The sequence below is a fragment of the Sapajus apella genome, unplaced genomic scaffold (assembly GCF_009761245.1).
Source record: "Sapajus apella isolate SASKATOON/1434 unplaced genomic scaffold, GSC_monkey_1.0 scaffold49, whole genome shotgun sequence".
In the NCBI taxonomy this organism is placed as follows: domain Eukaryota; kingdom Metazoa; phylum Chordata; class Mammalia; order Primates; family Cebidae; genus Sapajus; species Sapajus apella.
The window spans coordinates 4,898,525-4,911,564 of NW_022436989.1; the positions used below are offsets into that span (position 1 = coordinate 4,898,525).

The 13,040-nt window shown below is 34.8% G+C and overlaps 1 protein-coding gene across 8 annotated transcripts in view; it reads left to right on the forward strand.

Annotated features, from left to right (window-relative positions):
• AKT3 (AKT serine/threonine kinase 3) overlaps positions 1-13,040 on the forward strand; it is a 331,186-nt gene that overhangs the window by 93,917 nt on the left and 224,229 nt on the right. The window contains exon 1 of one of the 8 annotated variants that reach the window (XM_032242417.1): positions 12,763-12,947. The exons of 6 other annotated variants lie outside the window; for them this stretch is intronic. The gene's annotated coding sequence lies outside the window, so the exon portion shown is untranslated. Of the gene's footprint in view, positions 1-12,762; positions 12,948-13,040 lie in introns of those variants that run through there. One more of the 8 variants, XM_032242416.1, reaches the window with a different exon arrangement.

The window sequence follows — 13,040 nt, forward strand, 5'->3', positions numbered from 1 at the left end:
AATATTTCCAACTTGGTTCTTTCAAAACCTCAGAACAATTGTGGGTAGCTATGGAATATATTTATTAAACAAAATGCAAAAACCCAGACACAGTAACAAAGAAACCATGTTGACTTCTCCAGAAACATATAAACAATACCCAGGCACACTATATGTTTTAAAACATACATTTATGTTTCTGTATTTTCTTTTAATTTTTCCTTCGTTTGACAGGGGAAAGATGGGAGATTATACAGCATAGCTAGAACCATTGGGCCTTAGTGTAAAACAATTTGCATATCATTATGGTCAAAAGAGCATAGCATCACATTTTCTGCATGTGCTATGTCTAAGTATATTCCAGGGCTTGCTTCAGACATCATTTTATTACTGACTCTTACTTATCCTTGTGATTCATTATGTTCTTAAATGATTTTTAGCTATGTTTGCAAGAAACCTATACGTCTTAAGTGAACTATCTTAAATTTATCCCTTTTGATTTTTTTTTTTGTGTTTTAGACAAAGTCAGTTTATAAGTTAATATGGTTTTCTATCATAACTCCCAGTGTAATACTAAGAGTTTCATTTGGAAAGGTACCTATTTACTAAGCATGATTATAATCTATGTAAAAACAAATATTAAGAAAGCATTTCACATCAGGTAGCCAGGAACGGAAACTGTGGCACAAACTTGGTAAGCCACAATGAAGGAAAAAAATACGTTGTTTGGAATAACTGACAGAAGATGCCACTGCAGCTTGCTTTGAGAATTGTCAGACTTCCCCTTGACTGGAAAAAACTTACGTTTTCATTGTTTAAGACTGCATGCTAGGTAACATTTTGGTCTTATTAAAGATACCTCCCTTTAATCTCTTCATTGTCTCTTGGGAAAAAGTCATTTTGCTTTGGACAAGTGAACATGATCATGCTGCATTTGCTGAGCTGTACTGGGTAGAATACAAGTACAAGAGAGGAGGTCAGCTAAAACTTACCAGCAATGCCAATGTAATTTTACTTTCCTCAACTTTTGTTGAAGCAGTCATTAACGATTACATTCTGTAATAAAAAAAGTCATGAAAATGTGATGTAAAAATTCTCTATTAGTGAAATTCCTCTTGAAATTATCCTCGAATTCCCTTTTCATTCTCAAATTCACTTTGCTATATAACTTTTCACAGGGCAGCTTCTGACATTTTTGTTTGTTCTTGGAAAAAATGTTCATTTCTTTGCAGTTTTGCAGTGATAATACCCTATATTTCTTTTTAGGAATATGTTCCTTTGTTGTGTTAGAAACAATAAGTTTATTTAGGTAATAGCCATCTACACTCTCTATCTCTAATCCCCAAAGGCCTTAACCTCCATTAGGAACAAATATAGATTTTTGTTTGCTTGAAATAGCTTCCTGGGCATGTAAAAACCCTTTTGACATCATTATTTAGGGGCTCCCATCCTCCCAATGGAATCACAGCCTAATACAAAAACTTTGCAGCTGGTGAGCTCCCAAAGCCCCTTTTGATGATTGTTGTTAAACTCAGCATGGCAGCTTGCAGTTGTTCCTTTCCCGTACTGCCCTCTCCCCACCCCCCATGTTCATGTTCTTCATGACAATAAGAATTCTTCAGAGGTAAAACACAGGGCTGAAAAATTCTGATGTCTCCTTCATCCTCTGTTTCTTCTAATTCATTTACATTCTAAGCATATTTATAAAGTTCAGTGGAGATTATCAAGGGAAAGATTCATTCTCTCTCTCTCTGAAGCTTTACTGTCTCTAATAAACTAATTTCTTAAAAAAACAATTGAAATATCAAAGCATTGAATATGCAGAGGTTATGGAACCCCTCATCTTTTCTGTAGAGTATGTTAGTTTCAAGTAAATTAGAAATCGGAGGTGAGGTCCTGGCTGTGACCTAGTTCAAACTAGGAAGTTTCTTATGTTATACTATATTCTTTATTGATAAAATGAGAGTACAGATAACCCAAGCAAGTGGTAATTAAATGATTTATTAACTTAGTGACACACAATAATTGACCAGAAATTTTCTCTAAAGTTTTTGTTTTAACTTTCAACTGGCTGTTCAAGTATAGGCTTATGTTGGTGTTATTTAGGGGAAAAAACATTTATTACTCAAGATAAAGCTTGTTTAGCTCATTGAAATGTAAAGACAATACATTTTAATTGAGTAATTACATGTTTTAGATATTATGTTTTAGATGAAAATTATAACCATAATTGAGAAAGACGAAAAAGACCTGGGGCTGAAAGGCCAACTTAGAAATGGATGTTAAAGTATTGAAAAAAATAGACAGAGACAAACATCTTAGAAAATAAAGTACTACCTATGTTTGAGTTGAGTAAAATAAGCATTGAGATAGGGCTAAATGGAGATACACACAAAGCAAAATAAAAAATCATTTACTGAACCTGAAAGATCTTTTTGATTCCACACAGGGAATTTGTTTTTTTTTTTTTGAAGTTTTTGATACCTGCATTAAAGTTGTATTTTAGAGTTAATGCAGATTTTGCTGCATTAATTTTTTGGAAGTTCTCAATGTATTGAGGTTTGCAAACTATTTTCAGGATGAATACTACTGGTCCTGCAGATGCTCACTTTATATAATTATGTGTCTTGAATTAATTAAATCCTACTTCAAAGGCATGTCTCGGACATTCCTTTGCATGATAAAACCTTCATTCCCAGTGCTGGTGATGAAATGAGCAGCAGAATGGTTTAGCAGGGGTATCCAGTCTTTTGGGTTCCCTGGGACACATTGGAAGAAGAATTGTCTTGGGCCACACGATGAGCTTAAAAAAAAAAAAAAAATTACAAAATCCCATAATGTTTTAAGAAAGCTTGCGAATTCTGTTGAGGTGCATTCAAAGGTCTTCTGGGCTGCATGTGGCCTGAGGTTTACAGGTTGGACAAGTTTTGGTTTAAAGGGAATAGGGACAAATTCTTATTTTAGAGAGCTGAGTCGTGACTAATAGCATCTATTACCACATACTTTTGTGACCCTGGGCAAATCACTTTTCCTGTTTTTGTAAAATAAGAAGAATTAACCAAAATCATCTCTAAATCCTTACATATTTTACTATGCTAAGATCGTTTTAAAATAAATACTTTTGATGTTATAGCTCATTTTCTTAAAAATTGATATGCCCAATACTTTTATGAGACAGGATCTCCCTCTGTTGCCCAGGTTGGAGTGCAGTGGCATGATGATAGCACAATGCGGCCTCAACCTCCTGAGCTCAAGCAATCCTTCCACCTCAGCCTCCTTAGTAGCTGGGAGTACAGGTACACACCACCATGCCTGGCTAATTTTTAAATTTTTCATAGAGGATGGGATCTCATCATATTGCCCAGGCTGGTTTTGAACTCCTGGGCTCAAGTGATCCTCCTGCCTCTGCCTTTCCCCACAAAACAACCCTGCTAGGATTACAGGCCTGCGCCACTGTGCCCAGCCTACTTTTATTTTAGAAATGAGAGCTTCAGTAAGATGATAACAAGAAAATTTAAAACCTCCCACTTGTAAAAGAACATCTTTTTGAGAAATTAGTACAATTTTTTTCTTAATGATCAAGGACTCATGAATATAGTGATCACAAATGAGATCCCCTCATGGTGATGAGAATAGCCATTTCAGAAATTACCACCAAACATACTAAAGAACACTGGGATATTGGTGGTATAAAATACAATACGTCAAGAGTTTCTATTTCTTTTATGTGTAATAATTTTTTAAGGTAAGCTTTTTCTTAAAGTACGAGATATATAAAAGAATTGTAAGAATATAGCTCTATAAATATTCATGAAGTGAGCATACCATGTAACACCTATGTTAAAAAAAACAATATTAACACTGCCTTATAAGTCTTCCTTTCCTCTACCCTTCCAGTCACTGTGTCCCACCAAGCTAACAGGGTAATTTCTACAGCATATATTAGTTTTGCCTGCTTTTGAGTGTGACATCATATGGCGGCTTTTTCAACATTTTATTTGTGAGATTTATTCATGTTGTGTGTACTAACAGTTCATTCAGGCCCATTGCTGTATTATATTTCCACTGTATGACTAGACCCCAATTTATCTGTTCTGTTTTTTGGATTTAATTTGTTTTTACATTTTGGGTATATGTATTTGGGTTTGCATACATACTCATTTCTGTTGGCTATGTACATAGAAGTGGGACTGCTGGATCGTAGAATGTGCATATGTTCAACTTTTGTAGATGCTGCTAGATGCTTTCCTTAAGTGTTTGTTCTTTATGTTCCAGCTGCAGTTTATAAGTTTAATTTGTTCTATATCTTCACCAACACTTGGTGAAGTTTTTGGGAGAGGTGTCCTCTCCTTGTGGTTGGTTGCCCAGGTTGGTCTTAAACTCCTGGGTGTAAGCAGTTCTTCCCCAGTGCTGGAATTACAGGCATAATGGGTAGCATCACCCCTGGGCAGTATTGTGGTTTCAATTTGTATTCTCCTGATAACTAATGAAGTGGAACATTTTTCCATATATTTACTATTTATTTGGAGTACTAAAAAGATTTATGACACTTGCATTTTAAAATATTAAACTTGCCAATGTTAAGAAGGATGTTGTAAATTAGTTATTATCTAAAACATTTGGCATAATCATTCGGTCTGTCTCTATTTGATATGTTGTGAAATTCTTTGAAAATATTTTTACTTAATAAAACTACTCTGTATTTCAAATTACAAAATCGATTTCAAATGCTACCTTTCAAGTGTTATTAAGACTATTTATTGATAGTATTTTTGAAAACAAAACTAGAAAAAATCAAGTAGTTTAAACAGTAGTTTTACCTTCCAGGAAAGTCTTTTTCCAGGGAATTTCTTTCTCTGGATACACAAGTCCCTTATATACAAAGTTTTTCCTTCCAAGTTAAAATTATTAGGCATTGTAGAGGGTATAATTAAAAGTTGATCTGCCTAAATAATTTTAGTTTTATCGGCCAGTATGGAAGATTCTTGAGCAGTATTTTGAAGCTTTGTTTTTGAGATAGCAACTTTTCCATGTGGTCTTACATTTTCCAGCTTTCCATGCACTTCCATTAGATCCATATGACTAGTTTCTGTTCAGTGGGTTGTGAGTAAAGACAGTATGTGTCACTTTGGCCTGAGGCAGTTAAGAGCTACCTTTTTCTTACCTCTTCTGTTGCAGTGGTGAACATGCACATGTTCTAAAATTGATGTATTAAGCTAGTGTTTGTTGTTGCAGTCAATGTTAAGTAACCTAATAGAGTTTCATTTTAGTAAATGTTAAAAAAAAGTTAAAAAAAACAAAAACAAAAACTCTGGAGCCCCTGACATATTTTTATGCCCATGATTTTTTTGTGATTGGACTGCTACCTTTTAAAAAGACTAGCGTTTGGAGAATATGCTTATGAGAAGAAATTGTTTTATGAGGGGAAAATAAAGGAAAAACATTTGTTTTACCATTCTACCAAATAAGAAAACTTTTACAACAAAAGTTTAGTTTCTGATTATCAAGAGTTTTATTTATTTGTTTATTTATTTGAGCTGGAGTCTCACTCTGTCGTCGTGGCTGGAGTGCAGTGGTGCAGTTTCGGCTCATTACAACCTCCACCTCCTGGGTTTAAGCGATTCTCCTGCCTCAGCCTCCCAAGTAGCTGAAATTACAGACACCCACCACCATGCCTGGCTAATTTTTGTATTTTTAGTAGAGTCGGGGTTTCACCATGTTGGTCAGGCTGGTCTTGAACTCCTGACCTCAGGTGATCTGCCTGCCTCAGCCTCCCAAAGTGCTGGGGTTACAGGTGTGAGCTACCATGCCTGGCCTTAGAGTTATATTTATTATTTACATGAAATATGATTATTTTTATGAGATTAAAAACGATTTTAACTAGTTTTGCTTTTTAAAAATAATTTTCAATTTAGGAAGGCGGTAACTATCAGAGAGGCATATGACACAGACTGCAGTGGCTCCTTGTTATCCACAGGGGATTGGTTCCAGGTCCCTTGCAGATACCAAAATCCAAGGATGCTCAAGTTCCTTATATACAGTGATGTAATATTTACGTTTATTGTTCTGGTTTTTTTTTTTTTTTTTTTTTTTTTTTTTTTTTTTTTTTTACTGTTTTTTCTATCTGTAGTCATTTGAATCTGTGGATGAGAAGCTCGGAGGTTCAGAATGGCTTATTGCAAACTGAAGATTATGAAAAAACACTAGTTTACAGGGTTTTAAAAAATACTGTTAATACAGACTACTCACACAGTCTAATTGGAATAAAAATATTTAGAAAAATAAAGTCCTTTTCATCTTTAATTTCTGATTTTTTTTCAGAAAAGTAATTTTTTTGGAAAAGCTCTGTTTCTTATACTTGGTTTCATTTTAGAAAGAATTCCCAGCAACCCAAAGTAAGCCTGAATTTGTACCAAGGTAGGAAGTATTTTATATTTTATCATCTCTGCTAGTCTTGTATTATTTAAGCAACTTTTTATTATAGGAAATTTGGAAATTGAGATGTTTAGCACAAGAAAAGGATCTTAAATAGAACAAAACTGGTTAAGAAATTGAAATGAATAAAAAGCCTGTTATGAAAATATGCAACACTCTCATTGACCTAATTAAAATAGCTTATATAAGATAATTGTTGGACTATGTCCTATAAATTTATATGGGAAATTTTGATCCCTTCTCTTTAACTCCGTATGGTTATTGCCAAGATTAATATTCTTACATGTATATTTTAACAAATATGTATGATAGAATTGTCACTGTAAAAAAAGTTTTATTTTTAAAAACACTGGCATGAGAAAAAGATGAATGCTCCTTAATAAATTATTGGAATAATTATTAGTGTTACTGGAAATGGGTGATTTATTGTCACTTTTTGGGTAATAGGGATATGTTTTGAGAGAGAAACAAATACTCAAGGAAACAAAAATCAACAAAGACTAACAAAATTTCTACAGAGAATACAGATACATGTTTGCATGAAACAAAGGTTCCATCATGAAAATACTAAAAGTCTTTGAGGAACGAGGCTGGAGTTTATGCTGTTAGTGTTCTTTATTGGCAATATAAGGAACATACAGTTATATGTGTGATGAAGGTAACATTAAATGATATAAATTTCCCAGATGTTCGGATTTTCAGGTATTTCATAGCTTGAACAAATATTTGATGAGCTGCCTCCCTCAAATTGTACACCCTGGAACTTGATAAATATGCCTGGAAATTTTATGTAGATGAAGCATTGGGGTTTCTAGAGGACATGGTGTAAATCACTCTTCCCTACCTGGCCTTTGTACAATATCAGATACAAAATGAAGAGCAAAGATAGAGGCCAGAACATAATGATAAAAGTAAAGTGGAGGTCTTAGATTCAGAGCCAAATGACCAGCTGATTGAATTGCAGAACCAGCCAACTTGTTCAAGCACACTTCAGGTAACATAAATAAGACAGTGCCATAGAGCAGGAGTCTTTTTCTGTAAAGGGCCAGATGTAAGTATCTTTGTAGGCATCATAGTTTTTATTGCAATTGTAGCTACTCTGTGATTGTAATGCAAGAAAACACCCATAAACAACAGGTAAGCTAATGGGTGTCCCAATAAAACTTTATTTAGAAAAATAGGCTTTAGGCTTTTGTAGTTTGCTGATCTATTGCATAGAAGAAAAAGGCACATTCGCATTTTCTGTAGCCTACTAGTTTCAAAAGGAAGAAAAGGGGCTGAGCAGAATCCTGCATACCAAGGATTTTTTCCTCACCAGTTTTTCACCAGATGAAATACTCACATCTTACCAGAATTTGAGTGAGTTCAAAGGGAGAGAAAGAAACTTAAAATAATACTAATAAGCTTTTCTCACAAGTCCCTTGACCCTAGAATTTACTCTGTTACTCAGGTACACTGCCCTTTCAGTGGACTCAAAAGAACCTATAAAACACAAAGTATTACCTTGTACTGCATTTTCCATATTTGAGAGTCTCAATGTTTTGGTGCTAATTTTGCCATAGTTTCTCTTATTTTTGGTTAGTGATAGTAAAACCATGTAATGAGCTCCCAGGAAGACCCTTCTCTTCTGGCCACGTGTGGTGACCTGAGGACATGCCTTTGGCATGTTTTGGGTAGCTCAAGTTGCTCTGTGGATTGATTCATATTTTTGGTTGCCTACAAAGTACGAGGTATTTTGATAAATGCTGGATACAACAGTGAGCAAGAGTGATCTGATTCTTAACCTTCACAAGAGCTTGTGTTGCGTAACAGAAAAGGCTCTAAGAAGAAAAAGTGATCTCTAATTTGAAACCCAAGAGACTAGCAGCACATGCCAAGGGTGACAGAGCTTAGCCTGTTCCAGGATTTGGAGAAAGCATTGTTTACCTGGGGAACAGAGTGTAAGGGGAAGGTGGAGATAGCTGAGGCTGGAAAAGGAGGAGGGAGCCTAGATTGCAAAACCTCTGTTAAGCACTTGGGTTTTGTCAGATCAGTGAGAAGTGGTTGAAGGGCTTTAAAGCCATAGGATGATGTGAATGATCTCTATTTTTGAATATGTTGAGTCTAGGTTAGAAGACTCAAAAATTGATAACCTACAGTTGTACTCTTCAATAACGTAGCCATGGGCCAAAGTGGCTGTTGAGCACTTGCAAGGTTACCAGTGTGATAAGGAATGAGTTTTATGTTTTAGTTAATTTTGATTTAAAAATTTAACTTAAAATTTTATGCAATATGTTTTTCTTTAACTTTAGTATTTTGATTGGACTATTCTGGCCAGATACCAGTTCAGAGGCTCTCATAGGAATCTAGATGAGAGATCATCGTGATCTGTACTAGGGTTGTGGCAACAGCATAAGGTGGACGAGTTCGAGAGCGACCTAGGAAATAAAGCATAGGATTTGCCATTTGATTAAATGAGAGAGATGGTGAATTAGTTATAAGGAAGAAAAAGAGAGCCTCCAAGCACAAAAACACAAGAAAATGTATGGTAGCAGAATGGCAGATTCAGACATGTAAACTAACAAAAACAATGCATGTTATTTTTCATTGACAGGTAAACTGAAACAATGTAGTTAAAACAGTATTCTACCATTGGATTTTAGCATTTTTAATGTTTGCTTTTTAGTGTATACTACCTACTAATTGGTTCTTTAGAGTTATATAATTTTGCATTTCCTAGACTGTAATTCAACACAAAATTTTACAATGTAGGTTTACCATCTTTATTTCCGTGTTATTATCTATTGATCCTCAACCTATACTAAGTGGGAAGTGGGACTGGAGACTTTGATGGATACTTTTGAGCATATAAATTCTCTAAACATTTTTAAATTTGATAACAAATTTATTTACATTTTCTTTAAGATGAAGCTTACTCCTTCTTAAAAGAACAAGTACTTTATTTACATGTGAAGATTTACTAGACCCCTCCCTAAAGTTGAAGCCCTAACGGTATCTGATGCATGTTAAACGTTTAATACTTTACACCATTGTCCTCCCAAGAAATAAGATGCATTTCTAGCTTCATTTTCCAGTCTCTTAAGCTTATAAAAGTAGTCGAGACAGTTTGTTGACCCCAAAGTGACCTTTTAGTCTCTGGCTTGTTAGACAACAGGGTCTGTACTCTTCATTGGCATTCAGATCACAGGCAGCCACTGGGCTCAGTGCAAAGCCAAGCACAGCTTTAGGATTTAGACAAAGCCACCCTGGCAAAGGAACCCAGTTGTCAGGGTAGCTGGCTGTATTGTAAAGAACTGTTGCATAATGGAGAGACCAAGTAGAACTATTAGGATGCAAATGTGAAAAAAATGGTGGAGCTAACCTGCAAAAACAAACATTTCTTTTTTGGTGAAGAGTCTAGTCATTGTTGCTTTCTTCTGTTTTAACTTCTCTGGGCCAGGGATGTAGTTGGTGCAATTTGAGTGTATTATCTTCAGTCATAATGCTACTCTATATTACTTTGAAAAGAACAGTTAATTTGTAGGAAGAGACCACAGTACTCCAGTGTTTTGGAATCTTTTCATAATTTACAAGTGCACCCTACTTTAGTCTAGATCAGTTTTATGTGTGATTTTTATTCCAGATTAGATGGGAAGTCCTTTTTGCCCTTGATTTTCTTTCAACTGATTTATTACGAAATACTGTTCATATCATTGTCATCCAATGACTTCTCCCAGTGGATTCTCATAGTTGTCCTATTTAGTGTAGAATTTTTTTGTAGGCTCAAGAGGAAAGCTATTAAAATCCTTAAAACAAGAATTGCTTTATTTTACTAATGTCTTAAGGAAGTCTGCCCTGTCCCCTTTCTCCATTTCACTTTCTTTTGTTTGTTCATCCCTGTATTGAGTGCTCACTTTTTCTTTGCTTTCTATTTCTTCCTTAGTTCTTATTTTTCTACTTTTAGAAGGAAATCTTTAATTTCTTTGTAGAATTAAATTAAGAATTCTTTATGGAATCTATAATCTTTTTTAGCAAAACATTATAGAACCCCCACTTTGATAAATGCTGTAGTAGGGAAAGGGAAATAATGCTAGCAAGAAGCAGAAGGAGTAACAGAAGGGGCTCCTAACCTGGATTTAGGAGTCAAGGACTAATAATTATACCTGTGCCTTATTGAGCGGTTACTACATACCAAGCACTATTTTAGGTGTTTTACCTAAATTAATCTCATTTAATTCTCACAACAATCTTAAGAGGAAAGCACTGTCATTCCCATTTTGCAGATGAGTATAATGAGGCATAGAGAAATAAAGTGACTTGTCCAAACTCACATTTTGTGTATGATAGAGCCAAGAAAGGCTTTCTAGAGGTTTTGAGGGTGAATCTGAGATCCAAAGGTAGAGTAAGGGTTGGCCTGCTACATTGTGAATGGAAGCAGGTTATGGGGAGAGGGACCAACAAAAGTGTGACAGAAAGGACTCTCGCATTTTTTGGTAAGTGAAAGTAGGTCAGTAGGGTTTGAGAGATTCTGTGAGAAAGCGACTAGTGAGAAATGATGCTGGAAAGATTATTCTGTGTTTAGATAATTTATATATTATTTGTGTGTTCATTTATTCAGCCAGTGCTGTGTCTGAAATGCCAGTTACATGGCTGTTATCTGTTGGGAAAGCGGAAATAGCAAAATAGAGGGGGCATCTATCTGGATGGAGTTACATGGACTTTGAGGTATTTTAAAGTAGATGAATCTTAAGCAGAGTCTTAATACGTCTATTTTGTTTTAAATCAGTATATGCCCTGACTTTCTCATTTTGTAGTGAGGCTTCCATTTTTTTTAATCTTAGAACTCAGTACTTTAAAGGCTCCTAATTTCTTAAGATTGCCCTATAATACCATTGTCTTCGTTCTTGTTTTGTTTTGCCTTTTAAATAGCTTTACGAACTAAGTACCTCTGTAGCTGTTACTTTTTTTGACTTTTAAACCTTTATTGGTAGAGCCATTTTTTTTTTCCTTATTCTTGCTTTTCATTTTCTTCTGGGACTATTCTTCTTTAGCCTTCTTTAGTTCCTTTCTTTCTAGTAAATTCCATTAACATTGGCATCAAGTACAGCCATTTAAGGCCTTTTGTGTTTTTTCTTGCCCCAGTTTTTTGGAATCTGAATGTTGATTATCACTACTGACAATGATTGGCAATTGTAATTTCTAACATTGATTGCTCAGTGTGGTATGTGCCAGGCACTCCGCTAATTGCTTTATATAAATTAACTTAAGCTTTATAACAACTTTCTGTGGTAGGTGTTATATTATTATCCAGTTTTCTAGTGAAAGAAATGGAGTTTCAGAGGGATTAATGTTATCCAGGTTACACTGATAATAAGTGGCACAGCCAGGATTTGAGTCCACGCGTATGACTACAAAGCATATACTTTTTACCCCCAACTCAAGCTTTCTGTCTAGCACTTGCATTTTCTTATTTTTACAGATTAAAAAAAATACGTGGCAGATGGTTTAAACTAAATATAACCAAAGCTAAATGCATCTCCCCCTAAATTACTTACCACTGTACTAAATATTTATTTAGAATGGATTTTGTGTTTAGCGCTAGCAAAAGGAAGTGATTTTACTTTTTAATATTTGAAATACTTTCAACTTCAAATTCATTCTCCCATTCTATTTATTTGTCCATGGCACTGTCTCAAATACCTGTCATTTGCTTCTCTCATCTACAGTTTGACCCATTAGTTGGGTTTACATTGTTTCCCACATGTAATTGTGTCAAGCATGCATCCACTTTGCAGCTGTCTTATAAAAGAGGGAAATAGTTGGACAACTCATATCAACTATGAAAATGACTGGTGATGACCATGATCTGGCTAGTTGTATGCTAATGTTTGTTGCTAGATGTGCTGCAGTAGTCCCCAGTAATGAGGAAAAATGGTGAAAAATGTTGAGAGGAAGCACAGCAAAATATTTTTCTGGCTATAAAGTAATGTTATGAATTGCTTTTGGTATGAGTAGCCTATTAAAGTTTCAAATATGCTTAGATGATATTTTTAGAAACATCTTGAAAAATAGTCATGTGGTACAGAATGATGTTTCAGTTAACGATGACTGCGTATATGACCGTGATCCCATAAGATTATAATGGAACTGAAAAATTCTTGCCTAGTGACATAACATCATAACACAATGCATTACGTTTTTATGGTGATGCTGGTGTAAACCAACCTATTACATTCAATTTTGTATAAAAGTATAGCATGTACAATTATATACAGTACATAGTATTTGATAATGATAATAAATGACTGTGTTACTGGTTTATGTATTTACCATACTGTTGTCATTTTAGAGTGTACTCTTTCTACTTTTTTTTTTTTTTAAAGGTTAACTGTAAAACAGTCTCATACAGGTCCTTCAGGAGGTATTACAGAAGGCATTATCATCGGAGGCATCTCTGTGCACATTATTGCCCCCAAAAGCCTTCCACTGGAACAAGATGTGGAGGAGGACAGTGAGACTGATGTTCCTGACCCTGTGTGGGTCCAGGCTAATATGTATGTTTATATCTAAGTTTTTAACGAAAGTTAAATTTTTTTTTAAATAGAAAAAAGCTTATAGAATAAGAATATAAAGAAAGAAAATATTTT